Source organism: Pteropus alecto, unplaced genomic scaffold (assembly GCF_000325575.1).
Source record: "Pteropus alecto unplaced genomic scaffold, ASM32557v1 scaffold65, whole genome shotgun sequence".
Taxonomy (NCBI): Eukaryota; Metazoa; Chordata; class Mammalia; order Chiroptera; family Pteropodidae; genus Pteropus; species Pteropus alecto.
This window is the reverse complement of record NW_006439191.1, coordinates 6,999,491-7,026,808: the sequence shown is the minus strand read 5'-3', so window position 1 is coordinate 7,026,808 and position 27,318 is coordinate 6,999,491. Positions and strand designations below refer to the sequence as shown.

Sequence of the window (27,318 nt, the reverse complement as noted above, 5' to 3'; positions counted from 1 at the left end):
GTGTACAAACACGAGTTTCATTTTATGGCAATTTTAGACAGTTGAGAAGCATTTAGGGAAGTAATCTGGTTGGGTCCAGAGTGCCTTATAAAATGGGGTTGCGTGCTAGTTAACGACGTGCAGTCGTAGCTGTTTTCCTGATGATGTTTTATACAGGAAAGGATGGAAAACAAGGCAAAGAAAGCCAAGGCAGCGATCAGAGAATATTTCTCTTAAAATGTATATATATTATTATAAAATCATTTTGTTATAAACTTATTATACATATGTTTTATATATAATATAAAGATGTCACAGAGAAAGACGAGAAACGCTAATTCACATTTGGATGAGAGGGTGCGATTCAGTCTATAGCCTTTTCTGGCTCAGGTTTGAGAATCCCGAGGAGGATGCCCTTTCTCAGGAAAGGAAATATACATTTTTGGAACGTGAAGCTTCATGTTTAAAATAATAGCAATAACAACAACAATCGTAAAGAGGCTGTTCTGTTTCAAAAGTCTATTTAACCCTTAGCTATGTTTTAAAATACCAGAGCCCAAGCCTCAAGAATGTGGGTTACCATTCACGTTGCTCAATCTCATGAGCAAGAGACACCTCTCTGGCAATTAACTGCAGCCTAAAGAAAACACCTGCAAAATGGCCAGGTTGAGCTTTGATTCAAATGAAGGCTAGGTAAGAAAAGAAAATATTAAAACCCTGCGAGGTGTTCTGAAGATGGCCTTTTCTTTCGGTTATTAATGGGGCCAGTCTTCCAACGTTGCTTTGTTTTTCCAGACCAGAAAGAACAAACTGAAGATGAGAGATGGGGCGTTCGAGCCACTGGTTACACGGGATCGTACCAGTGTCTAAATGGATGCCCTGGAGGGGCATTACTCTTTGGAGTGCGTATTATCGACACATTTCCGCCAATAAACAGAAGCATCACTTGTTCAAGATTTTTCTACTAATTTCTACTAATTTTTCTACTAATTTCTACTCCTCTAAGAACAGCATTCAATCAAACAAAATGCCCAGAATGACTTATTGCGGCTAATTGTATTTTCCAAAACAGTCAGAACGACAGCTTCTGTTCCATGTCCTCTGCTTAGAACAGGACTCTGATGGTGACAGATGGGGTCTGTGCTTCTTCCCCTTGAGACTGGATGCAATGTGACTATATGGTGATAACGATACTGTGTGACTTTCAGGATGAGGTCATAGACGAAGGTTTTGATTTGTTAGGATTCTCCCTCTTGTGTCAGCAGCCAGCCTTGTTAGAATCTGAGTGTCCTGAGGCCACCATGACGGAGGAAGCCCAGACTCACCTGAAGAGCACGTGGAGAGGTTCTGAGAATGCTGAAGAGAGGAGCTGGGCCAACACCCAGCTTCTTTGGCGTCCCTCGCCCTGCTTTTGAGCCCCAGCCCCATATCTGCCGGCCATGAGAGACCCTGGCCAGGAACCACCCTCCCCGAGCTCCTGACCCAGGGAACCCCTTAGGGATTATAAATATATGGTGTTGTTTTAAGCCCCTAAGTGTGGGATGATTTATTATCTATAAATAGATAATAAATAGATATCTACTGGCTTGTTAATTTAATCGAATAGCTTGCTAATTTGGTTAATGAGAAACATTAAATCAGTATGTAGTCAGAAAAAGATTATGAATACTGTGGATTCAATCAGACATCAAGTCACTTTTCTGACATTATTAAAACTTGTCCTTTACTTTTCCGACATTATTCCACTATTCCTCTGTGAGAGGAATAAGGACTCATTTTACAATGGTTCTTTTCTTTGTCACGTAGCATTTTCTTCTTCCTTCTCAACCACACAAATCGTTTCATTCTTTAAGCCTCATCTCAATCCCTGGTCACCTTCACCCCCGCTATGACCCCTCCCAAACTTCTCTGACTGCGACATTTGCTTGTCATCTAGAATCTTGCGCGTATACATGCGTGTGTCCACATGTCCTTCTCAAGTAGATTATAAATTCTTCAATGTCAAGAACCATATTGCACAGTTTTTATCTTTATATCCCACTGAACTGTAGCATAGCATTTTACACAATTCCATGATTTATTGGTTATACCATTTTGACAGCCAATTGCTTTTTCAAGCATCACGATGAATGATTACCAATCAACTTGATCTAGTCGTTTGAAAAGACTGGTTTCTATGCACATATCTATATATTTATAAAGCTGAAATAACTTGTTGGAAGGTTACAAGCTAAGTGATATTTTTGTCATTTTAGAGAAAACAATTGGTATTTAAATAAGATAATTCCTGTTCTTATCTCATAAATATGCAAATCATTATCATCAAAGTAACCAATAAATTTTACATTGACAGTCACAACCTAATATACAACTGATTAAGAAACTCGGCTTTTGATCCAATGAACAGTGATCCTATTAAGGCTATAAACATCTTCAAGGCTCTTACTACTAAAATAATTTTTATCAAAAAATTTATCTCATTTACATTATGGATCACACAAAAATTAAGATTTGATTCAAATTGGTGACAAAACAAGTGAAGTTGGTATTTTACTCTGAATCAGTATACAAAATGTATTCATTATTTTTCCATATGACTTTCTAACCATCCAAACTGGTTATTTGCTGATCTATAGACAAAAGTGCCAGTTGACTGCCTGAATTTTTCATCTAGCTGATTTTGTATAGTTTGGTCCAATCTAAAACTGAGCCTCATAAAAGCACGTTTGTGAAAGTCCTCAGCTGACATGCTCAGACACTGACTCGGTGCCCGGACAGAGCGGCGTCCACTGGGCAGGCCTGCCCTCCTGATCGGAGCCTCCCACACAGGGCCCCTCACTGCACTGTGAGCCAGGAGTCAGCCTGGAGGTGTGAAGAGGACCCCAGCTTCCAGGTGGTACGCGAAAGTCAGTGACCAGGAGAGCAGAAGGTCCTCAGGGCCAAGGCCGATGCACATTCTGTGTCAACTGTCCAGGAGCCAAAAGCAAAGTCACATTAGAAAATTAAAAAGAAAGCACGCAGTGAGAGAGTTTTAACAGACTCACCAGTTTGATCTTTTTTCTCTCACTGGAATCCACGTGATATTTAACTAGGATGGTTATTATAGCTATTTATAGATTCTGCTGTGAAGAATTGTGTGAGTTTACATACACACATATAAATAAATACACAGTCATAATCACTTAGAATAAATAGACATCCGAAACAAGAACCCGAGGATTTATACTTTCATCTCCTGTTTGTATAATCTTTCATTCATTGACGCGTTGGCAACGATGTTGAAAAAGTTGTACGACCACCCAGGACCAGAAGCATAAATGTAAGTGATCTTTTTCTGTTCGGCGAATTCGTCGAGTATCAGCTTGTAATCACCAATCCCATCTTCTACTTACTGAAGGCCTCGGAGATGCATCAAAGGTCAAAACAGGTGCAAGTCATTGATTTTTATCAATTCTAAAATGGTTTTTTTTTACCCGGTGAGTGGAAGAACTTGCACTGCAAAGCGGTGTGTGAATGACTTACTGCTTTTGCTTCTAGAAACGAACCTCATGGAGTACCTGGTCCAGACTAATTAAACTGAACTAAATTGAATTGAGTGGAATCATATCGAAGACACCAACAAGAAATGGTGGAAAACATCACAGCTGTCTACCATCAAGTAACTGCTGGGTGCACTATCAACACATCATTATTATTGAAAAGTAATAGCAAAAGAATATTCTGAGTGCAGGAGAGAGGACATGGTAATACAGCGTACCCAAAAATGCGTCACTCAAAAATATCCTAAATCCTGCCATTGATGTGTCAGTCAGTGTTCTGTTAGTTCCAACTACCAAAAAACTTGAATCGAGCTGTCAAAACCCAACACCTATCCCCCACAAAAATGAGATGAAAATTGGTGATTTATAGTCCATTGTAATTGAGAAACCCAGCCATCTGGTTCACATACCCATCCCTGGCACCGAGTGGGTGAAATGTGGTTCCACAGAAGGAAGAAATAGTGTCAATAGCTTATATATACAACACACTCACACACACACACACACACAGACACACACACACACACTTTTGTCCACTATAATTAGTCCTTTATACCTTTGAAATAATTATTGATCCTTTCCCCAGTTTTTTTCTTTTAAGATTTAAAAAAAAAAACAAAAACAAAAACTGCTTGAAAGTACATTGTTCATTTAGGAATGAGTTTATTGAATATTTTGTCTTGGATAAGAGATGGAGAAATATGACGTTGCTGGGGACAAGTAATAGAAATCAATTAAAAGACCAGGAATGGGGGCCGGGGCGAGGCAGGTTAAACGGTGCCAAGGATAAAATTGACCTGTTTTACAGTTTTGCCCTTGGCATAATTTTACCCTTCACTAAGGGAAGACAATTCAAAGAAACAACTCTTAGCAGTGTAAACAATGAGTTGCAAACTTTTTCAACACCAAAACAAACAAAGAAGTGTCAGGACATGTAGACTAAGAATACAAAGCAAAAGGCCCAACCTGAAATGCTCAGAGGCTACGCACATCCAGAACTTGTAAAATCTTATCCAGATAGTGAATCCTCCTGATTATTTAAAATGGCAGAGCTAATTATTTCTTTTAACCTTTCCCCTCAAGGCCACTTGAAAACTACATTGAGAATCTAAGGGCAATTAATTCGTCCAGTAAATGTAGCATAGAGTAATGACTACTTTGAAATCGGTTTGCAAACCTCTTTCCTAGCAAGCACCTTACACATGAATGAATGTCAAGTTTGCTGGTGGTTCTTGGACTCACAGGCTCACAGAGCAGCTTCTAAGCAGGACTGCATGCAAACCATCATTCTTCCAAATTAGCTTTTATTTAAAAAAAAAAACAATCTCAAATGAAAGATTCTGCAGCCTTTTCTTAATTCGATAGAATTCTCTAAATTCTACAGCCTTTTCTAAATTCTAAATTTCTAATAACAACAGAAGTGAATAAGTGAGATATAGTGAATGCAAATAATAACTAACAACAACCTATACCTCCAGGGCCATCGATTCTGGCACGCAGGGATGGCATGTTGTAATAGAAACTGGGGCTTGTAGGCAGGCGGACCTAACTGGAACCTTACTTCCTCTGATTATTAGTTGTGCCATTTTAAGCAACGTACTTAAATTCTCTTTCAGATCCAATTGGTAAATGGGGTTAAAACCTTCCTCATAAGATTTGCGTGAATGATAAATTCGAGGTCATGTAAAACAGTGTCTGACACATAGTAGGTGCTCACGGGAAAACGCTGTACTATTACTGATAGAATTGTCCCCAGTGTCACTCTGGGACTCTGGGACTTCAGTGGGCTTTAAGGGAAGCCACCTTCCCTTAAAGTGCGAGGGAGCCACCTTCATTTGTAATCCACAAGCTGCGACCTCCAAAGCACGTACACAGCCCTTTATCAGCAGATGCCAGGTGTAGATGGAGAAATTGCCGTATAACGTAAAACGGCTTGGGTCAGTGATTCTTCTGGACTTCGCTTAGCCCCGATTACCAACTCCATCTTGAGAACTGTCCTGTAGGCCACCCTCCGTGCTTTGAGAATGATGACTTCACTGTGTGCCTTGTGGAAGTCAGCAAAGCTTACTCCTCTCCCCCAAAAACTAGTTATTCAGATACTCTAAACAAAAAACTACTTCCAGAGTATTTAAAGGACCCTTTAGCCATACCCATGACATGCAATTTTATTCAGCATAAAAGAGGGAGACTTAACGACAACGATGATTAAGTAACACTTCTAACTGCGTGAACGATGATGTGAAGTCTGGTTCCTTTAGCTCTGCAACAATTCCAGCTACCGGTGTCATAGAGCAACCAGGAAGCATTTAAAATAATTATCTGTGCTTACTGATGTTTAGAGGGACTCAGGGCCTCCTTTCTGAATGCATTCAAAATTGCAGACTCATGTTTCAGATAATATTTTATTCCTCGTTACAGAGACCTACCATGGCAACCTGATATTGTTCAAGGCAGTAAAAGACACACATACACAGACATCTCCAATTAAACAACCATCGTATTTAATTTTGCCAACTCTGGGTTTCTAAGCCATTTATCTTTTTTCTCCCATTGTCCTCTAAAACCTTTTTAAAGAGAATTTGTTTGATTTAATATGTGAAAGCTCAAGAGGCCTCCAGCACCCACAGTTTTCATAGTGCAATTACATGGGGTGCAGATTTTAACGATGGGGGTGAAGAAAGGTAGTCGAACTTATGGCTTCATCTCCTCAATATTTTAGAATTCAAGAAAACAACACTCAGGCAATTAGGCTTCTCCCCACCCTCATCCCCCAAGTGCAAGGTCAGTTTGACACTCCGAATGGTTAAATCATCCTTGGCTGAGAGTCCGAACTTGGCAGAAGCTCCGTAATGAGAAAGCCAGACGACTGGTATCGTTTGTCACATGAGTGCCCCGCACTTCATCTAGCTCTGGTTTGTTGTTGCAAGGAACAGCCATGACTTAAAAGCAGTCATTAGGGATGTTTAAGGTTTTAACTGCTTTGACACGAGATGTGGTCTTCGCCTTCAATGGCAACTTTCAGCGTTAAACTCTACACATAAATAAGCAGTGTCAGCCTCCTCTGGTCGGTTCACTTCTGCTGCTCTTTACCAAAAGAATTCCGTCGGCTTCTTGCTCTGGTTGTGAAAAATCACAGAGCTTTTTCTAACGCATACGCTGGCTTTCATTGACAAATGCAGAAAACCAAGGATTGAGGCTCACTCCACTCAATCTCTTGAGTTTCCTCCCATCACTTAAACGAAGCTGCAGAAATAGTGCCGCTTTTCAAAGGACTGAGATTAATATCAGATCGCGATCTCAAGACCCTCGAGCAATTTGTCCGCTGGGTGAATACACACTAAAAATAATATTGTCAAAGCTCTCCTAACCAGTCTTTATGAAACAAATCAATGGATTAACCCGGGTCTACGTGACTCTGAAGCTTGAGCTTTCATACACTGTCCTATACTCATTTGTATAAACACTTGTCGGTTGGGGGTGGGGGTGGAGACGGGACAGGCAAACCAGAATTTTTTTCTGAGTTGATCATTATATGAAAATTGCCCAGTGAGTTCAAAGAAAATAGCACCCTCAATAATTCCAAGTAGACCCAATCTTAATTAAATTCATTCTCTTAATTCCTCTAAATGTTCTCCGTAAGAAACAGAGAAATATAACAAACTATACCACATGATAAACAAATTTTGTACTGTATTAAGAACGTTCCATAAATAGAATATGTCTTTGGTTTTTTCATTTTCTTTCGAGTGCTAAACAGGGTATCGAAAGACCAGGGAGTTTTGATCTTAACTCTGCCACCGTTAGGGAGGGAAAAAACGTTTCCTCTGCCCTCTCCGATTCTGTAGTTGGGGAAAGTGAATTAAACTAACGCGAGAAATTAACAGAAGTTATATGTTTCTTTATCGATGTCAATATTTTTACATGCATGGGGACTTCACGAAAAAGAAATGAAACCCCACAGAAGTGGTTAAACTTGGACGCTAATATACGATTTTAATAAAGGGTAATAAATTGTGGAGAAAGGATTAGACAAAGGGAAGGGAGCTTTGGGGACTCCAGGGGTAGTAAATTGTGGAAAGGTAAATAGAAGGGGAAACCTATGGAAAATAAGTTATTTTATTAAGGTCCATTTGCTCAGCCTCATCTCACTGTACTTTCCATTCTCTTCATGGCCATAAAACTCCTCTGGAAAGAGGATTTATGGCTGTCCTCATTTCTCAGAAGTCTCTGCTTTTAGTCAGATAAAGGACGTTCCAAGAAGACTTCTTGATACATTAGTTGATTCTCCATTGACTTCAGCTCAAAATAATCCATATGCTGAGGTGACAGACATATTTGGGGGTGGCTTATTCTGATGCCCTTCCCTACTGATTTCCTCAGAGATATGTTTTAGTCAGTTCATTTATCTGGGACTCAGTTTCTGCACCAGTGAAATAAAGGAATTGAAATAGATTTCTAAATTGCATTCATTCTCCAGCATTCTACGGTTCTTATATTTCTGCGTATTCATCGTAGATTTCATTTATAAAAGCTGCATAGTTAAGTGGTAAGCTCTGTAACACAGAGTCACTATTATCAGGGAAGACTAAGGCAAATCTGACACCAAAGAGAGTGAATTGCTATTCTCTCTAAATTAACTTGTCTTTTCGAGAATGTATTGAGCAAACGGTATTGGTAGAGACGGTAAGATGGATAAGAAAAATGCAGTTTGGCAGATCAGACTACTTCACATGCTTTTTCACTAAAGAGATCTGGCAAGAGGAAAGAGGATACTGCCTAAACACAAATTTAAATATCGGAGGGTTTCTCAGGATCTTGTATATCGATTCTAGTCACCCTGATATGCTGCTTTTTCCCACGATATGCTGTCACTTCTGGGAATGATAGAATGTCATATTTATAATCAGATCCAAGAACTGCATCCTATGATCAATTCCTACCCAATATTTAGCTAGTTTGACCTCGAACTCCTTAATAAACCCAAATGGATCGAAGAGAAGCCCTCAGAAAGAATGTGTTGATAGTGACTCTCCAGTCTCTTGTAAGCAAAATTACGAACGACAAAACTGCCAGGCTTAGCTTCAGGATCCAAAAAGCAGCGGAAGTGGGTACTTGGCGGGGCACTTCGCTTTCTCAACCAGGGGCAGTGAATTCGTAAAATGAGGACCGGTGTGATTTTTTTCCCACCAAAATATCAACCAAATCGAGGACGCTCCTTCATGAGAGAACAAGAAAACATTTCAGCCCACCAGAGAGCAAAAAGCAGCTATAAAGCCCTGTTATATGGGCAGTTAGTTCCAGCTCTCTCTTGACTCCATAGTGACAAAATTGCATCTGTCTGGTGTCGAAGAGACACTAGGGAGCTTAAGTATCCCGCCCCCCTCTCCAGCGGTTGAATAAGCAGGGCGTATCCTCGAATTACTACTCCCTGAGCTGTAACCAAGACCTGGTCAGAGGCCGTAGGTCCGTTCCGGGAGCCAGCAGGAAGCTTCTTCCCCCAGCTTGAGCCAGTTGGATGGGGATGTGGTTTGCTTCAGCTGGAAGTCATTTGTACGTTCCCTCACGGTAGTCAGACTCAGTGGCTTCTGAGAGCTCTCCAAGGTGAGCCTGCTTACTGGGATCTCGTGTAGGTGTTGAACCCCCACAGCTGAAGTGTTTAAGGGGGAGTAGCTGGAGTCGTTGGGTTTGCTTTGTTGGAGAATGGGGTCAGAAGGTAAGGCCTGCCCACGGCACGGAAAAATGAGGACTCGAGGTATAGTCCTGCCGCCCACAATTCCACCTGGAAGTCGGGGTGAGGATGCCTGGGGGCTCCACCTCTTCAGAATTTCCTTTGGGTTACCTAGTCAGACGGGTTTCAACACATTTGCGTCTACACGGCGAATAAATTCGGAGGGGGAGAGGGAATTGAATTAGTCAGGCAACAGTTATTCCCAGTACGAACAGTAACGTTGGATCGTGAAACGGCTAGAAATTAGCAGATAATTTAAACTGAGTTACTGTTTGACAAAACGTATTTCTCAAAGGTGTTCTGTAAGGGGGTGGGGTGGGGCGCATCTTCGTTTTGCTGAATGTCTCTCTGGGAGGGGTGTCTTCCTGGAATCCGTTTGAGCTGTCAGTAACTTTTTGCACTTTTTCAGAGGTTGGAAGAGGAAGAAACTGCTGACTGCTGATGACCCGTCGCTGGAAATCCTGCCTCTTGTAGTTCTCACAGCCTAGCGACGTGGGGACTCGCTCAGCCTCCAGGAAAGGGTAATCTAGCGCTGTTTTGTTTTGTTTCGTTTTGTTTTACCACAAACAGAATTAGTGCTTTAGTCTGCAAAGTTTACCTGTCAAGGCGAACGCTTACATCTGCCAGTAGTGATCACCTTAGAATCTAGAAGGGCCACGTGTCAGCTGAGAGCGTCGCAGAGGGCAGCGGGGTTGCCCAACAACAAACGTCCCTGACCCGGGGGGTAGAAGTGGCTGAAAAACACAGAACCCCACATGGCACCGCCTCCCTAATCAAACGGGATGGAATAGTACTTCCTCCTTTTTGAATTTTCAAGACATTCTACGCTTTGTCATGCTGACTCAATCCGTGTTTTTGTTACTTTATTAAAAAAAAAAGTTATAGGGTATCAACTTTGCAGGCAGCGGGGTTGCCCAACAACAAACGTCCCTGACCTGGGGGGTAGAAGCGGCTGAAAAACACAGAACCCCACACGGCACCCCCTCCCTGATCAAACGGGATGGAATAGTACTTCCACCTTTTTGAATTTTCAAGACATTCTACGCTTCGTCATGCTGACTCAATCCATGTTTTTGTTACTTTATTAAAAAAAAAGTTATAGGGTATCAACTTTGCGCCAGGTATACGTGTTAGGTAAAATATACCTGCATTTGATGAGTTCGAGGGAAACATGACACAGACCGTCACCAAATGTGGAGAGTTTTCTATCTCAGATACGAATGGAGGTATTTCCCATCCACCATTGCACAATGGGAGTAAATAGAGAACCAGAGAAATTACCCGAAAGAAACAAAGGTTCCGCCTTTCTCGTCTTTGAAACAACCTTGCCCCAAGTACTCTGGGCTGCTTGCCGGAAAAACTCCGCTCAATCCAGTTTTTGTCAGAATAGACCTTTGAGTATGTTCGAGTATGCATGACAGACCGCCCCGCTTGGACCCCAGGCCCAGGCCTTCCTGGGTCTCTCCATTCAGCCAGTCCAGGCCACACTGCGTCCTGGCAGAGAAGCTGGACCCTCTCATGCAACACTTGAAACACGCAGCCTCCAGCTAGGAATTTAGCAAGACAGGCTCTCCCTAGCCAAACTACCAGAAGTTCTGCCATGACCGGAAGAAGGAGGAGAGGGAGAGGGAGAGGGAGAGAGAGAGGAAGAGGAGGAGTATAACATATGGTCTATATAGTACTTTTAACTAGGTGTATGTGTGTACTATATACATATTATGTATGTAATATTACCTCCCAGGTCAGTGATTTTTGTTGTCAGGCTAACCCAGGTTTACAAGCAACTCCTAGAGGTCAATCTGTGAACCCCGAGCGGGATATACCGCTGCGGTACGTAAGTCAGACAGACCGACAGGTGTCCTGTTTCTGACATTTCTGGTCTGTTTTGTGGGGAAGGGGAATTCTATTGAGGGTATTAGGTAGATACTGTATTCCAGTGTAAACTTAATCTAATTCCATTGCGTACCGTGCCTGGAAGTATTGCCTGCTACAACGTCTTTCCTTCATAAATATCTTTCGTCGCGTCCATCCTGGGAGAGTTCTGTCTTTGTGTAGACGACCAAGACGATTTGGGTGAGCTTTGGTAGATCCAGCATTTTCAATGGTCTCCGTGGCTGGATTAGAAAATCACATCATCAGTGGCATCCGTTGCCACACGGTAAATGACATCGTGTGACAGCTGTAGGAAGCAGAATGAGTGCTGTTGAATTGGAAGTCCACACGTTGAGCCTTATGAGGCTGATAAATATTCATATCACCATGGCACGTTACTTTTCTGGATCAAGTTGGTCATTTTCAAATGAGAATAATAATATCCGCCTTATCTTTGGGAGGTATTTTAAAAACCAGATAAGATACCATATGTAGAGACTCTTGCAGTTTTAAAGTTTTAAATGCTAATGTGACTTGATTCTGAAACAAACTTGCAGCAGAAAAGTAAACCAGCTAAATTTTTATAAGATATAATTTTCATCCTGCAGAAGCTGTCTCAACATATAAACGTGGTCACCATTTGTACTGTCTCTAGATAGCAGATACTATGTTGAGCCCTGGAGTCACAAAGAACAATGACCCAAGTTGCCTTGAGAAGCTCGCAGTCTGGTGGGAAAAAATACACACACGACAATTACATTGAGCTGTTAGGAACTACGGTAGACATAATGCAGAACGTGCACCAGAAACACAAGGAAAAGAGTGTCTAACATCCTTACTTAACGCATCCTTAGCAGAACATGTTAATGCGCGTAACTCCAGAAAGCCCATTTTCACAGGGTGAGAATATTCATAAGTTTCGTTCAGTGTTCTGATGGAAAGAGTCCAGAAGCTCGACCGATAGCCAATATTAATTGCAGCAGAGTTCATATAACAGCTTTTTAAAAACATTTATCCCTTTAAAATCAAACTGGGTGACTAGCTAAACATCAAAGGTTTCAGATTTTAGATTTATTTACTGAATACTTACTGTGTTCCAGGCATGGAGCTGTATGTTTTCACTGCATTATCACATTTAAAAGCTAAGTAAAGATGGAGGTAACTTTAATTTAATCCCATTGTAAGCTTCTGTTCTTCATCATGAAGCCATTTCTATATCCTGGCTCACAGCCCACACTCACAACTACTTTGCTGGAATTCCGTTGAAGAAGAAATCTTTTCTAACCAAACTATTCCAAATAATTTCACTGCCAGCCTGTGAATACAAATAATATCTCTTCGGTAAAGAATTTATTTTTAAGTAACTGGCTTTGAATACCCACACAACATAACTTTTCTCAATAAACATTCACATGCTCTTCAAAGTCTTCTGTTAGTTTGTTCAGCAAGTTTGGAAATAGGAGGAGGGAATTTGCTTGTGTTTGTTTGCTAGGGCTCCTTTAACGAAGTACCACAAATAGAGGGGCTTAACCAACAGAAAAGTATTGTCTCAGTTAGGCTAGAAGTTCAAGATCGAAGTGTTGGCAGGCTTGGTTCCTTCTGAGGGCTGGGAGGGAGGGTCTGCTCCTTGCCTCTCCCTCAGCTTCTGGTGGTTTGCTGACAACCATTGGTGTTCCTTGGCTTGTAGAATCATCGCCCTAATCTCTACCTTCATGTTTGCACAGCGCCTCCCCACATATGTGCCTGTCTCCAACTTTCCCTTTTTTTTAATGACACCCGTCATGTTGGCCTCCTGTAAATTGGTCACCTCTGTAAAGACCCTAATCTCCAAATGAGGTCACGTTCTGAGGTCTTGGGGGCCAGGACTTCAGTACATGAACTGGGGGGCCACCTAATTCAACCTATAAGAGTTAGTAAAGTTGATGCTTTCTAAATATTGATCCTGCATAGCATTATAAAATTAAAGGGCTCTGATCAGTTCAATATAAAGGCAAATTAAAGAGCTAGGAGGTGCTACTTTGAAATGTCTGACATTACTGAATTACAAACTCCCTGAAGAGAATGTAAATCACTGCTAGTAACTTCGTAAGCTTCTGTTTATTGATTTCATTAAGATTGGCTATGATCATTCTATTATTACTTTCACATTTTACAACCATCTGAGCAGTGATAGCAAGTGGCAGCCAATGCCAGGAAACAATATCTATATAGTCACAGTGTGTGTGTGTGTGTGTGTGTGTGTGAGCTCAAACACACATGCGTGTGCATGTGTGCATAACAAAACAAACTTTGAAAGTGCTCGTTAACTTTTTTAAAGAAAACATTACTTTTAAACGAGCTTTACCAAATAGGTCAACGGTGTCTTTTTTATTAACACCTTTTAAGCATGATTTTAAGCAGGTCTTTTGCAAATTTAATGTATGGCAAACATTAGATTTGGCTAACATTTAAAATTGGTTCCATCGTAATGTCATATTTAGCATCTTATTTTATGCTAGTACTGTGAGTTAGGACCATAGGGTATTGCAGTCTCTATTTAATTGGTGAAAATAAGGCACAAGAAAGATAAATAATAGGTCTACCATCACAGAATCTGCTGTGGAAAACACCAGTACTAGAAGCCATGTTTCCTGCCACTTAAAGCAGCTGAAATACAGCAATAAGCTTTCTGTAGGTACAGATGCTCACAAACGTCCATGTTCTGTCATTCTGTGAAATCACACAGTTTCTAAGATTAAAATTATTGAATTATCCATTTGGTTTCATTCATTCGGTTTCAGCCGAAACGGATGCCTTGTTGAAGATTTTGATGAAAGAAATTTCTCCCACACCAGAATGAATTAGTTTCACAGCAATGCAGATCGGGGATATGATTTAGTGTATTTTGCTTTCTTATGTAGTAGAAAGCCTTCCTTATTCTATGAAGCTAATTTCCAGCATATGATATCCCATCACAGATCAGGTTATAAATGTCCAAGGCCAACGTGAGTGGTTTTAACCACCCAAGAAGAAGAAGAGACTCTGAATCATGCTACCTAGGAATCTGATAGCATTTGTAAAATGCAATTCATGTATAATAAAAAGATCTATGCCTGTAGCAGTCATTAGTGATATGACTATGACTTCATCCACAGACAGTCAATCTCAATTTTTTTCCCCACCGTTTTCCACGAAGTTTATAATTACGTACTCTGTGCCCAGTCTTAACTTCTGTCCTGTATTTTCACTCACTTGCTGGACCCTGCACTCAACCTGTCTTGCTGTTCATATGGTACATGAAGGATCAAACTCAAGTCTTCCGTCTAAAACCAGCTTGCACTCATGAGTGCATTTCTGACAGACGTTTCATCTTGTCAGTTTTGTGACTCTGGCTCAGCCATTTTTGACCTTTGCTTCTTTCTTGATCCTTCTCTTCAAGAAGGTCCCGAGTTCTGGGGATTCTTTCTTTACAGTGGCTCTTCCTGTCTCCTGCTCTGGACAGAGCCTTAGATCAGACGTATATCGTCTGATTCCTCCAAGAGCATAGTGGCCCCCTCCCCGTCCCCCTGTGGGCTGGGCTTCTAGGAACAAGTCCTGACGTGTTCAAGATCCGTCCAAAACCACACCTCCACCGACCTCTACACATTCTTCTGTGTGTAGAGTGGGTCATAGTCAGTCCTCCGTCACTCATTAAACCCATAGATACGCTTTCTTTTCCTTGATCAGATGTGGTGTCCTTCTCATCAGGCACATTTTTTTTGTCAGCTTCCTAAGAGGCGATCAGTCCAACCATGAGCTTTTCAGATGGTTAGAGCCCACGAGCCCATCTTGAGCGACCTCACAGAAGAGCTGCCTTCCAGCTGTTTTCAAGTAACATTACCTCGAACTCAGCTTTTCCATAGACTTAGTAAAATCTCAGCCTCTCGAAATGATATTTCAGGCTTCTTTAGTTATTATAGCTTATTGTGGTTTAAAACAAATAAATTTTTCCCGGTTATTTCTAGTTATGAAATCAATACCTTTCATAGAAATTTGGAAAATTTAGAAAGGCAAACAGTTTTTTAAGTCATCCGTGACCACTTGAAACATTGGGAATTTTCTCTCTTCTACTTCACAAAGGTGAGTCACTGCATTTTAATTTTTTTCCATTTCCAGATCTTAAGTCTTTTCTAACATCCTTAAACTATCTACAGAGTCTCCTGGTATATAAAATAAATTATAATTGAATCAGTAACTTCAATTATTGGAAATTTGGTTTGTTTCTAAAATTTTGCCATTAGAAAATCTTCGATGAATGTTCTCATCAATTTCGCGTACAATTTTGAGAATAGCTACTTATCACAACCTCAGCAGCACTGACAATGATATCTACATATTGTATTTTGACTTGAAATTTTAAGTTTCCGTGTTCTGAGGGATAACAGTCAAGTCATCTATGACTTTTACAAAAATAATTTCAGGGGAGCAGTTGCTGTAGGATCCATTTTGCCATAAATGAGACATGACTAAAAGGTAAGGAATCAGAAATCTTGTATAGAAGTAAAGAGAGAAAAGAAAGAGGTGACTATTTAGAGACAGAAACAGGATCTAGTGAAAGGAATTGGTTATATGTTTGTTGGTTTCATTTTAAGCCATGGTAAGATAAATTTTTGAGACAAGATAAAAAAGATAAATTTATGAGACAAGCTTTTGGAAGAAGTCTATGGGAGAATACAGGTAGAGAAAAATAGATTGGGGAAGAAGGAGAGAGTCTTTCTTGAGAATTAAAGGTGTCCCAAGATACAAATATTTAGAGATAGTGGGAAGACAAATGAAGGATACAGAGTCACCATTTTCTTCTCCAAGGCATTGCCTTCTTTTCTCTCACTGAGAGAATCAAAAAGAAAAATGGCCTGAGAAATGGCAAAACGATATCTGCCATTTGAGTAGCATAAGAAACACTTTTCCTTTAGAGCGATGGACAGAAGATTGGTTTTTATAAATTTTTTTCAAAAGCACAAGGACTTTTGGCTCTAAGATAAAAATGCAATACTAGTTGAAAGAGGCCATCTAACTATGCCTCCAGACATAATCAGGGAAAAGACAAAGCTGTTTAAAATAATTAGGGATTTTAAAGACTTTTTAAATTATTATTTTTAAAGAGAATAACGAGTGGAAAGACATGCCTATATCTCTTCATTAATATTTTCTACAGAAAAAGCAGTTAAAACTACAAAATATAAAGTTTCTTTTTTTTTAATAGGTGACGGCATTACCTAAAAAGAAAAATTTCACCCTGAGTGCCAAACTGGAAAACAAAACAAAACAAAAAAACAACAAAACAAAACAAAACAACAAAAAAACTAGTCCTTAGGTAACAGTAGCAGCACAACCGTGTTAGTTTTCTACTGACGCTGTAACAAATTATCATACATTTAGTGGCTTCAAATAACGCAGCTGATTATCTTACAGTTTTGGAGGTCAGGAAGCCAAAACGGGTCAAAGCATTGGCAAAGGGGTTCCTCCTGGAGGCGCTGAGAGGGGATTCATCTTCTTGCCTTTTCCAACTGCTAGTGGCCACCTGCGTTCCTTGGCTCGTGGTCCCTCTTCTGTCTTCGAGGCCAGCGATGTAGCATCTCCATATCTCTCCCTCACTCGTCATCCTGTCTCTTTCACTTAAAAGGACCGTCAGATTACACTGGGCCCATCTGGATGATCCAGAAGCATCCCTTTGTCTCAAGATCCCAGATCACACCTGCGAGGTCCCTTCGGCCAGGTAAGTAACACGTTCACAGTTTCCGGATGTGAAGACGCTATGTACGTGATGTGTAATCTGCGTGCTGAGCTTTGTTTTAGGCCATGTGCTTAAGGTGCTGAGATGGAGAATAAGAACAGGGAGAGCTCTCTGCAGCAGCGTTGAGTTCGCAACTCTCGAATAACAGCTTTCAGTAGACTCTTAATTCAAAGTTGCGGCCAGCCTTGAACTTTGAAATGGCCAAACCGCCTTCATCTCATTATCAGCCCCTAATAAGTATGAGGCGTCCGTGTCTTTGCTTTGTTTATAGCCCACTTTCTAATTTTATCTCTCCCCATCTTACCTTTGGTGCTACCATCTTACCCCCTCTACCCGCCGTCATCTTGAACTTGCCCTTTTGTGTTGACGCTCGAGATGGTCCCTCCACCTCAGTCTCTTTCTTGGTTATGAATTTTCCCCGGCCCTACCAGCTTATCTGCTCTGACGTACCCTGGGCACTGAGCTAGAAGCCCCAGGATTGGCCCACCTGCCCACCCTTCCCCCCAACTTCTCTCTGGCATCCATGGGAGGAAATTGAAAAGTCTTGTTGGCTCTGACTGACTGTTAGTTGAGAACGGGTCACACTCTACTTATGATGGTGGCCAGTTCAGGAGAATTCCAGATGCAGGACGAACTCCCAAGTAACGATTTTAACATAAAGGTCCATGGGAATACGTTCGCCGCCATTTTCTTTAGTCTGGTCCCCACTCACTCCATGAACTTTAATTACTGCCTGTTGTATGCGTAGCACTGTGCCAGACAGAACCTGCCATGGGCGGTGATCTACAGATCGATCCAAGAGATGATTCTTTAGGTAAACTGAGTCAGGCGTCCTGCCCAATATATCACCCATCACATAGGAAGGTTCTTGCTGTCCCCTCATTAGAGCTTTGTCCCCTGAATCCTGACCTTTTCCTCTCCTGAGTGGACATAGAATAATACCACAGCAGGGGACGCAGAAGCCGAGGGCAGACCAGGCAAGACAGCCACCTCGATCAGGACAGAGGGCGATATAAAACCACATTATAAAAGAGGATCGACATCTAGAGGAGAGCCTAGAGTCAAATCTCAAAAGAAAAATCTACCAATTTGTCAGATTTGATGGGTGAACACAATATTGAGTACAGGATTCATAATAATAATAATAATAATAATAACGAAAATTCATGGATTCTTTACCAAGTTCTGGGCTAATACTTCACATGCACTATTTCAAATAATGTTCTTAAGAACATACTAAGCACAGGATACTATTATTAGCCCCATTTTGCAGGCGAGGAAACTGAGTTTCCGACAGAGTTAAATCACACTAGTAAGTGCCAAAGCCTGAATTTGAAATCAAGATGAAAAGACAGTTCTTTCTGCGTCACGAATCAGAGATTGTAACCACCATATCACTCCCAAGAGGGCAAAGCACAGAGCAGACTGGACAGTGCTTAGCCAGGAATGGGGAATGGCCCTAGGCTTTGGCCATAAATAGGGCCTAATTGGGTGACATAGTGTATGGGTGAGGTGGCTCCAGTTAAAGGCCCCCAGGTAATTCTGGCTTCTTCAAAGATCCTCTACTAAAATGAAAATACTCAGGATTCTCCAAGCTCTGACCAGTTATGGGTTAACAGTGTAGCCGGGGTGAGGTAGTTAATGAACAGAGTTCTGGTGGGACTAGCAATGAAGACAGGTAGATAGATAGTCCTAGAGAGTGTTCCTAGAAAGAGAACTAAGACATTTCAAGACGTGTCCGATCACTTGGCCGAAGGACTCAGATTAGCAGCCATGTTATGTTGTTTTATATATAGTTGCCAGCCCCTCCCACAAGGAGGTGTCTTAAATAAGAAGGAACGAGGAAAGCCAGAGAGGAAAAGAACTTGAGAATATGAGTGAACCCCTGCTCCACGGACAGGATCGTTGCATTTGGATAGGGTTATTGATGACATCTTTAAGAAAGCGGACATTGTTGTGGACCTCGAAGGACATGATGGATATGAATTCATGGGGAAAGAGCGGAAGGATGTGTCAGCTTCAAGAGTGAATGAGCAAAGTGACAAGGGCCGAAATTAAAGACTCGTAAGGAGCTAGTTTTAAGTTCAGCTTTGCCGGAGCAAAGAAATGCATAGTAAAGGCCCCCAGGTCCATCACGAAATGATGGACGCCAGGCTGCCGGGTGTAGACTGACCCAACGCAGGTTCTCGATCTGGGTACACGGAAAACAGAGAGAGACGGTGGGGCAGAGGTGAAGTCAACTCCAGGCTCACGAGTGCCGGCTGCCATGTCGGAAGGAAGGTTACTTCGTGGGTGTCAGGAAGCAATGCTGGCCCGTCCCGTCGCGGATTCCTAGGTGGATTGTGGCACACGTGCCGACAGAGATCAGGGTCTGCATGGCGTCCTCTGAACCAAGGACGGCCCCCTTATCTGAGCTCCATCCACGCGACCACACGACCTGCCAGATGCGGTGCATTTTTCACATAACGCACTTGGCAGTAAAGGAAAATCTATTTTAAGCCGACTGTTCATTTTTCATGATGTGCATTACACAAGCACCGGGATAGCCCAATTTATTTATAAGTAGACTTCAACCCCTTTAAAATACGATGAAGCCATTCGGCTAAATGCTGACTCCTGGGAGTTGGGTTCCTGTTTGGGAGGGTGAGGTTTACGCTCTCTATACCTACCTTAAAAATGGATAAAACAGGCAAAACTCAGGTTGCAGTATAACAGACTTAGGGGGTCCTAACCCATGGGATGGAAAGACCACACACCAGAAGGATCGGGGCCTATGAGTGCGGACGGATGAACCGCCCCGTGGTTTCAGCTGTAACGCCTGGGAATGCTTTTCAAACGTTTTAAATTTGATAATATATAGACATCTATAGACACACGCACGCACATATATTAACAAAGCAAACGCGTTCGCCAAGATCTTTCCCCTGTCTCCATTCCTCAGCCCATATGGATTTTAAATGTTCGTAATCCATATGTCTCTGACGCGTTCACAAAAGACCCTCTGAGGACTGGCTCGTAAAAGATTGCCCTCCAAGGACATTTCTGCACAAACCTTTTCTCTAAATGCTGCCACGTTTTGCTCGAAGTTCGCGCCCTAGCCCTGCGCCCCGCTTTTCCCCGAGTACAGCCTGTCCCGTCACTCGACGCCATTCCCCCCTGACACTGATGTGGAAACGGCCGAGGCCACTGTCTGTGTGAAGCTGGCACGTCCCCCCACGTCTGGGCGGGTTTTCTCTGGGGACTCCGGTGTCCTCCCTTGTCCCAAAGATGTACACACGTTGGGGGCAGGGGCGTGTCGACACTGACAAGTGGGTGGGTGACAGTGGATGGGTGTGAGTCCGCGTGACAGTGGGTGGGTGTGAGTGGTGTCCTGTCCAGGGCGGGTCCTGCCTGGCGCCCGGAGCTGCTGGGAGACACTCCAGCCACCGAGACCTGGAACAAGGAGTCAGAGGCCTGGAGAACAACTCTCGTGCTTGTCTTCATTCGTCTTTCTGAAATGCATGCGTGGGACGCAGTGTTTCATTTTAGAAGCGTTTGGGGTCTTTGTTTAGAAGTTCAGTGATGTTTTAGTGGCCAGGCCACGGGGACTTAATTTTTGTTTATATGAATGGGCCTGTGGTAACAGTTTTCCTTAAACGACATTTTGCTTAAAGTTGCAGCTTCCAAGAACCTATCGATGACGTTAAGTGAGGATTTACTTGTAATTGAGAATAAACGAAAGAGGGCGGGCTTCACGTCGGACCAGAATTCATCCTAATTCCCTATGCAGTGGGATTTTGGGCAGCAACGTAGCCCCTTTAGGCTTCTTCTTTGTCTCATTCAGGGAAAGGGGTGAAGCGGGGTAAGGACTCGAAGGTTCTCTCTCGGCCCTTTTACTTGGAACAAAGTGGGGTAAGGACTTCAGTGACTTCCAGGTTTTCTGACTGTTTTTTTTTTTTAAGTTGCTCTTAACCCAAAGCTTGCTTTCCATGGATTCAGGAACTATCTGAAGGAACCCAAATAAGTGAGCAGGAGCCTTGGGTTCTGGGTCAGGGCGGCACTTAACTCTGGTTAATGAACAGGAGGGACGATACAGGAAAAGGTCAACCAGCGAGCCGGCGAGAGGACAGGTGACCGAGTCCTCCAAGTCCTCCCCTCCCACCTCAGCCTGTTTGAAAGCAAAGGCACCAAGGAAGAAATGGCAGAGGAGGGAGGTGGGAAACGAACCTGGACCCCACGACATCCCCAACTTGGCTGCACCAAGGAACCCCCACCCAGGGCAGAAGCTTCAGGCCAGAAAGGCAGAATTTCTAGTTAACGCAGAAACACACCGTCTGGTGCAAGTGCACAGTACAGGGGTTTAAAGTTCGTTCGGGCTGTGGTATCAGATGAGTTTCTGCTCAAATCCGTCTCCTTCTCCCCCTACCAGCTGGAAGGGCTTAGAATAATAGCCAGGGACGCTCCGAAAGGCAGAAGATGAAAAGCCCCAACCTGGAGGCCAGCTCAGGAGATGAGTCGAACACACGCTCCAGCGGACGCCGTGGGTGTCGCAGTCCCGGGCCGGACTCTGTGCCTCCCCCGTGCTTCCCGTGCGCCTGGCAAAACCGCGTCACGAGGCGCGTTTAGGGCGGACTCGAGGTCACAGAAAGCGACACGCGAGAGAGGAGAAATGCACAACGGAGGACAGCGGATGCCGCCCGCCGCTCCTCGGTGGCAGGGAGGCCAGTGGGTGGCTAAGGTCGGGTGTAGCTAACGTGAGACCCGAGCCCGCGTCGGCACCAGTCGCCAGCCTTCCCTTCTGCTCCCTCCCCCCGGCGCTGTCCAGCCACCGGCAGCTCGGGAGGCTGGGGCGTCGGGAGAGGGAGGGACAAGGTCGTGTGGCTCGGGCCCAGGGCAGATGCCATGCTCGCCGGGCTCTGCGAGGCCTGGACGCCGCGTTCGCTTCGCCCTCCCCTTTGCAGGTTTGACTGACTGGGAAATGGCAACGAAACACCTAGAAGGGCCTAGAGAAGTGGCCTGGGGTCTGGTGGTGGCCTCTGTGCATTTCTCTCTGCAGCCTCTGTGCATTTCTCTCTGCAGGCGGGGCGGAGGCGAGAAGGAAAGTTCTCGTGGGTCCTGGGCCCCCTCCCCGTGGATGCGCAGAAGTTCTGCCCGCGTGGGTTGTAGGTGTCCCCTCTGCTCGTGTTTGCAGCAGAAAGCTGCGGCTAAGACAGTGACACTGTTTAAGAAAACGCTCGGGACTTGCGTCAGCGGACAGTCCTGGAGCGGTGCTCCCGTGTGCCGGGTCCCCTTGGCAGGGACCTGGGAGGAAAGAGCCTCACGGGAAGGCGGTCGAAGGTTCGTGGCTGCTGCAGAGGCCACCGCAGGCCCAGAGCAGCGGCGGCGGGAGGCAGGTCCCAGCACAGCCCGCGGGCCCGCCAGGCCTGAGGGGCGGCGTTCCAGACGACAAGGCAGTGGAAAGCTTTCTGTCTGCACAGGGCCGAGCGTGAGCCTCCCACCGGGCACGAGAAAGAACTCAATTACTCACCACCCTCCGCTCCTGACTGACTTCTGCCTTCATTGCTGATATTTAATTGATTATAAACTAACCAGAAATCCCCCAAGGAGCCCTCAGCCTGTGCTGAGGTAGCGGCACCGTCAGAATCTGAGGATTTTGTGGCTGAAATGTATAGCGAACGACCCGGGTCTGGCCGGCTGTGTGACGCACGACAGCATACATTGGATGACTCATAGAAGTCAGGGATGGAAAAGACCTATTAGGTCATTTTTTCCGTCTTCCAGCCATCACAGGTTTACTCTCTGCCAAGGTGGGATTATATTCAAATATTCGGTCCAGTCTGGTTTGAACTGATTCGAGTAATAGGACTCCTACGAGCTCCCCCGGGATCCGAATTCCGTGGGATCATTGATCTCAATCTTCGGAAAATGTTCCTGATGGTTGCTTTAAATTTTCCTTTGCTCAATTTCATCCCATTAATCCTCCTTATTACCCCTCAGGCCACCCTAAATAACATCCCCTCGACTTGCAGGCTGACGTCCCTCCAGTACTGGTCGGGAGCAGACGGGGGAACGCAAAAATGCCTTCTTGGCTTGGCTCACGGTCCTAAGTGTAAAACGAAGACTAGAAATGTTCTGAGTAATAGCTTAAGACGTGACGCGACTAAGTGTATTGGACGAGAAGGGGTTCTCCAGACTGCCACGGGGGGTGCCATCGAGGGCAGGTGTTTCTGAGTGGAACCTCACATTCTAAATATTCTGAGTCCAAGAGTAGCAAAGACGAAATGTCACATAATCCTCCATCCTGCCACCTACCATGGATAAATGGGCTGTGTCCTCATCGCCTTTAAGGGAGATAATTCTAAATGATCCTCTGATTATTTTTTCCCCAGAGGGCAGGGATCATGTAAAAAACAAAACAAAACCCCCAAACAAAACAACAACAACAACAAAAACACATGAGTTAGACTCTCGGGGCAGACCTGAGAGCCGGTGAAATCGGCCACTGCCGAAGTACAAGGCCCGGGAGTACAAGCCAGGGTAGGATATCCTGAATACTCTGCAATGTTTTGGGGCAATCCTGGGGTGCTTACTAAAAATACAAATTGTCGGAGTTCATCTCAGACCAACTGTGATTCAGAATCTACGGCCAAAGCCTAGAAACTTATATTTTTCACAAGCTTAATAAGATTTGATGAGTCCAATCCATGAGGTGACCAATCCAATACCATTTGAGAACGCCATGGATTAAACTGGAGACACTAAGGACACTAAGGACACTTAGTGTAATAGCCCGCTGAAATGTGAAAGGGTTAAAGAATAATTAAAACCTGAAACTGGACAAAGGAAGTCTATAACTTAGGCCTAGTTTCTGGAACCCCTAACCACATTCTGTTAATCATGAAACTTGTAACAATGAGCTCATATGCTAACTGCCAGTTTTAGCCTGTGTAACCCTGCTTGCTTGCGTGGCATGAAAAATAATCAATTGTATATAAGCTGAAAATTACTGTTTGGCCATCGCCCATGGGAACACTGGCTATTGCCCATGGGAACATAGGCGATCACCCATGGGAACATAACATTCTAACAACAAGCTTTCTGCTTCTGTACTTCCCGCTTACACACCTGACCAGTGGGTTGACAGGTAATGAATTGGAGAAAGATGGACCTTTGTGTTTAAGACAGAATGAGGAATGGGATTTGGGGCTTAAAAACCTTGTATCTTGGCATTTCGAGGCTGCTCCTTTGCAAGGACAACCGCCGGCTAATAAACTGTCTCCTGGTTAAGAGCACTCAAGTTGGGTCTGGTTATTCTGGACACAACATTAGGACACTAAGCTAGTGTCCTAAGAGTGACAGTTTGGCTGGTGATGGGACACAGAGCAGGACTCAGAGCTAAGCAGGCCGCAGACAAAGCAGAGGAAGGAGACTGAGCAGTCATGTTAGGAGCCTCGGTGTGGGGTCCGTGGCCTGCATTTCTGGGCTATCAGAGCATGGGGTGTGGCTGTGGAGTTAGACTAACTAGACAAAAGCTCTGGCCAGACCCTGGTCTATTTAAACAAGGGCTGAGCTGAAATTGCCAACTTTGTAGCTTGTTCTTTGTATGTCCATGTTATGCCAATTAATGGTACAAGGGAAACCCAGTAGTGAAGAGAAAGAGGAAGAAGAAAAATACTGGATTTCAAATTTGTAAACATTACGCACATGTAATTTGACAGCGTCGCAAGCCTGACTTTGACCTTCAATTATAATTAAGTATTTGCAGCAGAATCCCCAGGAGGAGAGGCTTTTGGCTCGAGGTCATTGGTGAGTTGCAAAGGCAAGATCTGGGGCGTTAAGGGCATCTCAGAGCGATCAGTGGACATTCTTTAAGGTGTTTCCCCCATGGAGCATTTGCTGATTCTCAGTAAAAAACAAGAGGCTGAGAATTTTGACGAATGGCTGCTGTTAGGAGCCAGGAGTCTTTAGCAATATCATGGAGCAAGAGCGACAAATATTAGAGTTTGGGTCGACCAAGGCAGCCAAGAATCTGGAGGCCAAGCTCTACCAAGAAGGGAGACACAGATGGTTTTTCCCCTCAAGACATTGGTTGAATTCTTATGCTGCTCTAGGCTCTAGAGAAAGTGATTAAACAAACAACTACACGATAAAAGCAGAGTTTTCTAGAGTCACATGGTAAAAACGAGACAAATACTGTACCCTTGGTTTTACCAAGAGTGGCCTCAGCAAACACCCCGGGCTTTCAGTGGGGACCCCTAGAGGGCTGTACCCTAGAAGCAGGGATAAACAACATCTAGAACTTTATAAAAACTGAAGCCCAGCCACAAATCAGCTCACTCTCTGATTGGATTAAGGTGATCTACCATATTCAACCCATCCGCAATAGAACAAAAGTAACAGGCATATGGAAACAGTATAAAGGTTAAAGCATAAAATAAAAACAGACATTCATGTGACCTAATTTTTGGAGTTATCAGACTTAGGTAAGATTGAAAATTTCACCCGAGAACTGGAATCTAGATGTTAAAAAACAAATAAATAAAAGAATCAAATGCAAATGCTAGCATCAAAAATGGCAGTAATTGAAATTAAGACCTGGATGTGAGGTTTAGAAGCAGATCTAACACAGCGGAAGAGAGGATAAGTGACTGGAAGATAGATCAGTGGAAAATAAAAAATTCAGGTAAAAGCAGAAACCAAAAAGAATAGAAAATACAGAAACAAAATCAGAAACCTATGGAACACAGTAAATGGATCTAAAAAGCATAATTTGAATCTCAGAAAGAAAGAGGGTATGTAAAAAGCCATATGAAGGAGATAATGGTCATACTATTTTGAAAACCAAAGAAAGATATCGAGTCAAAATATGCCTTTTCATTACAAGCTCTTGATTTCATCGTTGTAGGTGTCTTTATGTGGCTTGACCTTATGAAACTTCTCAGCATAAAGGCACAGATTTATCACAATAAGATACCGATTAATGGCGATTGTTACTGAAGCTCCAAATAGATTCTGAACGCCCCATTTTTTTCCAATGTGACTGAGCCAGATTGATTTAAAATGGAAGCGATTCAGATTAGTCCTGTCACCTTTCCCTGCGATCCTGTACAAAGCACACCGTCTCCCCCAGCTCCTTACTCCAGGAGACTGGCTGGGAACTCAGAGAGCTGATATTCTTCTGGAATAAATTGTCCTCTCTTCAAGCAGGGCATGATGACAGGTGAGGAGGGGCCCGATCCTCCTAATGGCTTCTACCTTCTTAGATGTCCACGTTTCGTATAGCACAGGTCTCGTCTGTGAGACCCGGTCACAGCTCTGGGGGTCCTGCTGCCAAAGGTACCCTCTCTCGGTCATTACTGACACCCTCATTCCCAACGCCCGAATGCAGCTCTCACATACTTTTTGTCTTGAGTGATTCCTCCCATGCCCCCCGCCCACAGAGCCACCTCTCACTTGCCCTGTGTCCTCTCTGGAGAACCCACACCGTAGTTCACACTCACCCCAGTTATCTTCTGCTTCTCTCATCGGAAATTTCGGGGTCTTTTTCATTCGATGCCCAGGGTCTGAGGAACTTGGTGGGGTAGCTCTCTGCCACGCCTGACCATCCAGCATTTCTCGGCATTTCTCTCAGAAACGTGCCAGCTGTGGCTGTCTGTCGGAGGTGTGCATCTTTTTAGGCTGACCTGGAAAATGGCTTTTGCGAAACAAAAGATCCATCCCTCACCTCTCGGAGCCTTTCCGATCCAAAATTACACTACGAGATAAAAAATAAAGACATGCTACTTACAGGAAATTCACTAAATGTCCAAGAAGCGGGAAAAGTCCATCAGGAGGCCTTGGATTTTTGTCCTCTTTTCCTTCATCCCTCCCCAACATACACACACACACACACACACACACACACACACACACACACCCCAAAATATGGAACAGAGCTGAATATCTGTAAGTCGATGCAGCATGTCGAACAGAACAAAACAACCCATTCTAAAATGCCCTTTGGTCATTCAAGTTTGTCAGACTCAGTATTTATTTTTAGCCAGTACCGTGTGCCAGGAATTACACTAGGTGCTTTCCCACACATCATCTCTTAATAATCCACCGAGGTAGGAATGACCGGAGTAACGACGAGGAAACAAGACTCACAGGAATGGAAAGACTTGCCCTGAGCCACCAAAGCCAATAACAAAATCGGGGCTGAAAGTCGACCCTTCTTTCTGGCCCTGTGGGATACTTGCCTCAAACTTCTCTTTCATCATACTTCAGGAAGAGATGGCTGTGATCCCTTAGGGAACCAAGATATTTTATAATTAGTAGTGTATCGTTTTTTAACCTCTACTTACAGAATGCCAAAGGCAACGTGTATGTTTGCGGAAGAGGAAATGGCGAGTTTAGCGAAGCTGGGTTGGCAGAACTCGTAAGGTGGGGGCTCATCACATCAGTGGAGCTCTCAGTCCCTGTCCTCTCGT

At 43.6% G+C, this 27,318-nt stretch overlaps 3 long non-coding RNA genes across 7 annotated transcripts in view; 2 read left to right on the top strand and 1 right to left on the bottom strand.

The window, feature by feature from the left end:
• The window catches only part of LOC107195959, a 304,896-nt gene extending 303,408 nt beyond the window's left edge, over positions 1-1,488 (top strand). For all 3 annotated transcript variants that reach the window (XR_003047553.1, XR_003047558.1, XR_003047554.1), the window contains one exon: positions 775-1,488. This is a non-coding gene — a long non-coding RNA (uncharacterized LOC107195959). The remainder of the gene's footprint in view (positions 1-774) is intronic.
• A 394-nt stretch (positions 1,489-1,882) lies between these two features.
• Positions 1,883-26,730, bottom strand: LOC107195953. 3 transcript variants are annotated; one of them, XR_001517265.2, is made up of 3 exons: positions 26,637-26,730; positions 26,350-26,543; positions 1,883-2,945 (listed from the first exon to the last, which is right to left on the bottom strand). It is a non-coding gene; the product is annotated as an uncharacterized LOC107195953 (long non-coding RNA). The 3 variants fall into 3 exon arrangements; XR_003047565.1 differs by lacking the exon at positions 1,883-2,945 and adding an exon at positions 10,715-11,425; XR_003047566.1 differs by lacking the exon at positions 1,883-2,945 and adding an exon at positions 12,215-12,433.
• Positions 6,025-27,318, top strand: part of LOC107195952 — an 85,098-nt gene continuing 63,804 nt past the window's right edge. Inside the window, exons 1-2 of the long non-coding RNA XR_003047562.1 lie at positions 6,025-9,767; positions 16,760-16,852. This is a non-coding gene — a long non-coding RNA (uncharacterized LOC107195952). The remainder of the gene's footprint in view (positions 9,768-16,759; positions 16,853-27,318) is intronic.